At 31.6% G+C, this 4,962-nt stretch overlaps 1 pseudogene; it reads right to left on the bottom strand.

Annotated features, from left to right (window-relative positions):
• LOC140667678 (uncharacterized) lies at positions 1 to 4,346 on the bottom strand (annotated as a pseudogene).
• Between the last annotated feature and the right edge of the window lie 616 nt (positions 4,347 to 4,962).

Here is a 4,962-nt window from a genome sequence, read left to right as displayed (position 1 = left end):
TTATGACTTATTACAAATTAAGTAAGATTTATGTAATATTTTTAAATAGTATTGAAAATAAAAATTCTGTATTTTAGGAATTACTTGTTGCAGAAATATTTCGTCCCTTAATATTGTTATTAAATGACTTTCTTTTGTAGACCATACATATAAAAGCACATATGTAGCCCTGTTACGTACATTTGAATCTGACACTGAGTGTAGTAGGAATGGGAACCTTTAAGCTTTATCACATTATTTTTATCTAAGTACAAATAAGATACATTAAATGTATTTTTTGTTGCATCAAAAATTGGTTTATTGCTACACGATAAAGGGCATTTTATTTCTAAAATTTTTAAATCGTTCTCATCAATCAAAATATCATCAACACTTGCACAAAGCCATGATTGAAGTGGGTTTACAAATAGTCCTATTATTTGCACATTTTTATTAAATCTGTTAATATAATCACATAGAGCTTTTCTTTCATATTCTACAGAAGCTACTTTCAAATTTTTAGGTTTAAGAAGTTCAAATGCTAATTTATTTTTATTTTTTTTTATTAGTTTTTATACTATGTACTTTAATGCTTGCACTTATTCTTACACATCTTGCATCAAACCATTCTTTGCAATCATTTTGATCTTTGGTTCTAATACACAAATTTAATAATTGATCGTCCATAAGTTTTACATTTGTATTATAAAAGTTATATAAATTTACATCTAACAAATTATTTGTTGTATTACAATAAGTTAAACTATGTTTAGATAAATTTATTAATTTTAAAATTGTTTCTTTCATTTGCTTATCATTAAATGCTTTCACAACATTGTCCAAATTAATTATTATTTGTTTTACAATAGTTTGATTTTCTGTTATATTACTTGTCCAAATTCGTAACAATGCACAATCATTTTTTATATCTGATACTTGAACATTAAAAGGATTTATTATCTTGTCTTTGTAATATAGTTTTTTTTTAATTCTTGAGAAATTATTAGTGGCTTATAATACATTTCTTTTCAACCAAGTTGATAATCTGAAGGTTTTCCCCATTTTTGATGTATGGATGTTTTTGTTGCACTTCTCTCAGAATTTATATACCATATTAAAGCATAAATATGTTTGCACTGCTTCCCTGCACTTGACACGCAATTACAAGAAACATGAAGTACATGACGATTGTTATCTAACTAAAAAATGTGTATATACTTAATTAAATATTATAAGTTTATACTATATCAAACATCAATATACATTCTATCAAATAAGTATCCGGAATTGTTCATTTAAAAGGTTTTTGAGAGAGAATCTAGGTAGCACATGTTCGTTTTATAAACGTTTTCTAAACGTATCCAATATTTTTTAACCGTCAAGCACCAATAAGAAACGGCTCAACAGAAACTTTTTAAAATCATGGTTTAAGAAACGTATTTTTTACATTTCTATAAATAGAACAAAAATTAATTTTTTAATTCAAAATTATATATATACACATTATTAAGACTGTACTTATTAAGACGATCCCCAGATAGCACAGACAATTAAAAGATGACGAAAAGATGTTTTTTTTAAGTTATCTTTCTGACAAGGCTAAAAGATGTCTAAAAGAATATCTTTCTACCTACAAAAAAAGTCATTTTTTAAAATATGTGTTTTCTAAAAGTCATAATTAATTTTTGTCGACAAAAAGATGTCTTTTTGATCATCTTTTCGACAAGACAAAAAAGATCTATTTTATAATATACGTGTTCCTTTGTTTGCCGCTACGTGGCGTGTTCAGACTTAAATAACTCGTATTCAAGTTTTCATAACATGTATATAAAGCCTAAAGGAACAGGCACTAAAACTATAATTTAAATTATGTTCTTTTTGTCAATTTGACTTCTGATGTAATCTCAACAAGAGATTCCAAACATGATGAAAATAGATGGATTATATCCATATATACATTATTTTATTGAATCTGTGAATAAACAAATTTTTCACAAATAACGGAAAAAACCGTATTTTGACAGTTTCTTAAACGTTTTTTTTGTTAAAAAATGACGTTTCCCTTAACGTTTTTTAAGTGGACATTTTAACCAATCAGAAACGTTTTCAAAAGCCGGTTCTAAAACGTTTCACAAATATTTCTGCGAAAAGTTCTGAATCTCTTGTCGAGATTACATCAAAAGTCAAACTGACAAAAAAGATATAATTTAAATTATACTTTTAGTACCTGTTCTTTTAGGTTTTATATACATGTTATGAAAACTTGAATACGAGTTATTTAAGTTTGAACACGCCACGTAGCGGCAAACAAAGGAACACGTATATTATAAAATAGATCTTTCTTGTTTTGTCGAAAAGATGATCAAAAGACATCTTTTCGTCGATTAAAATTGATTATGATTTTTAGAAGACATCTTTTCGATATCTTTCAAAAGATGATTTTTTTTGTTGGTAAAAAGATATCCTTTTAGATATCTTTTAGCCTTGTCAGAAAGATAACTTAAATCCTTAAACCTAAATCTTTTCATTATCTTTTAGTTTTCTGTGCTATCTGGGGATCGTCTTAATAAGTACAGTCTTAATAATGTATATATATACAGAGTGTCCGGTCGCGACCGCCCCATAGCTCAAGGGCAAATAGAGGAGGTCAAACCGAATAAAAAAGTTCTGTACCATTTTGCGATTTTCAGAATAATTATTGAGAAATTAATTTACAAAGATCAGCAAATCCGGCGCGAGTATCAGTCTGCCGCAAAAAAAGATGGTGAGAAGGACAGCCCTAAGGACGGTCGCTAAGTGCGCGCGGCATAAATAGGCGCCATTGCCTCGCGGTTACTAGGGGCATAGACGAGAAGCGTTGATAAGAACAATAAATTAGCGATTATTATTTAGCGACCTGCCTAGCGGTGGGTCGTCCTTCTCGCCATCTTTTTTGCGGCGGGCTGATACTCGCGCTCGATTTGCCGATCTTTGTTAATTAATTTCTCGGTAATTATCACGAAAATCGCAAAATGATATAGGACTTTTCTATTCGGTTTCATCTCCTCTATTTGCCCTCGAGCTATGGGGCGGTCGCGATCGGACACTCTGTTTAATTTTGAATTAAAAAATTAATTTTTGTTCTATTTATAGAATCGTAAAAAATACGTTTCTTAAACCATGATTTTAAAAATGTTTCTGTTGAGCCGTTTCTTATTGGTGCTTGACGGTTAAAAAATATTGGATACGTTTAGAAAACGTTTATAAAACGAACATGTGCTACCTGGGAATGTTTTTTCTCCTGTTTCCCAAACTCAAATTACTACTTTGTGGAAGACGTTTAAAGACCATTAAAGTTATAAAACAGAATTCGCAGAAGGAGCTGAAAGCCATACCAGAAAGTGCCTATAAGAAATGTTTTAACAACTGGATTATTCGTTGGCATAAGTGTATTGCATCAAATGGGGCCTATTTTAAAGACAACAAAATAAATTTGGATGATTAAATAAATATTTTGTTTTATTGAACAATTCCGGGTACTTATTTGATAGAATGTACATATTTACCTCTAAACTAACTCTGTAAGGATGTAATGTGACAGAAGTTTGACGTATGACACTACCTGTTATTAATATACCAGTGTCATTTGTATTTTTTCTTCTACCCTTTGAACATGGGATATACCTAATTTTTTTCCTTTTATAACAGCTTGAGGATGAAAATTAATTAAATAAGTAATTTTTTTAAATCCTGTCCTTAAAATTATATTCATTTTCAACAATATTTTCAACAATTTTTAGTTGCTAAGAAGAAAAAATAATAAATATATTATTGGTTAGTATGATATTTTTTTAATCAATATTTAATATATTTCCTAAAGTAAGAAATATAATATCAATAATTACATATAATTATAATAGCTACTTACAATTTTTAAGTTATACAATAATAGCAGCACATTAAAAATGTTTTATTTTAATTATTTTATTGCACACACATAAATAAAATCAATAAACATTTAAGTAAATTGTTTCAGTCTAAATTGCAAATTTGACCGATACGCGGCGCTACATGTTATCATGCACCAAGCGAATACTTAACCCCCTTTTATTCAACATTTATGTCTTGGGATGTGGTCGCAATATGGCGAAGCCCTGTCGAATCCTGTAGTTTGCTGATGACATAATTATTTATGCCCGCACCCCCAAACTGCGGAATTCTATTCGATTCCTCCAGAGATCAGCCGATAGACTCTCACGTTTCCTCCTATTCAGAGGTTTGGTGGTCTCTCCTGCTAAATCGGTCTTATATTCACCCAGAAAAGACTCGATTTCGCCTCTCTTACTCTCATCCTGGAAGGAGCCGCCCTTAAACCGGTCGACTCCCATAAATTTCTAAGCATCCATCTTGATCGCAAGCTGGCCACTCTATGTGGCCTTTCTTATACACAAATGCAATAAATTAACCAATCTACTTAAATCTCTTTGTAGTGTTTGGTGAGGAGCGGACCCAGAGTCTCTTCTCATGATCTACAAATCCCTCATGCGAGGTTCTGTCGAATACGGATGCTTCTTTCTTCCTTTCCATAACAAGAAACTGATGGAAAGCCTCGAAGTGGCTCAACGTAGGGCTCTACGATGTTGTATAGGTGTGAGGTGTACCACTCCTATCAACATACTATACGCCGAGACTAGCACTTGTCCCTTGAAATTCCGACTAACTTATCTGACATCCAAGTTCGTCCTTAAGTTCTTGGCACTCGCTTCCAGCCCATTGGTGGATGGGCTGCAGGACTTGCAGACTGTCATGACGATGAACAACAACCGGTTCTGTCTCTCCGAAAGGTTTCTTCTTTACAGGGCCTTTGTCTCTGTTGTGCATCTCAAGGGCACTGTCGCTTCATTCACAAATATTTCTATATTTTTGTTTTCTTACAATACTCTGTTTCTTTTTCCAGATACCCAGGTCACTCCCCTTGGGAGGTTGACAGAATGGCCAATTCCT

This window comes from Anoplolepis gracilipes, chromosome 7 (assembly GCF_047496725.1).
Source record: "Anoplolepis gracilipes chromosome 7, ASM4749672v1, whole genome shotgun sequence".
Lineage (NCBI taxonomy): Eukaryota > Metazoa > Arthropoda > Insecta > Hymenoptera > Formicidae > Anoplolepis > Anoplolepis gracilipes.
The sequence above is the reverse complement of the archived record's forward strand: the minus strand, read 5'-3'. Positions and strand labels throughout refer to the sequence as shown.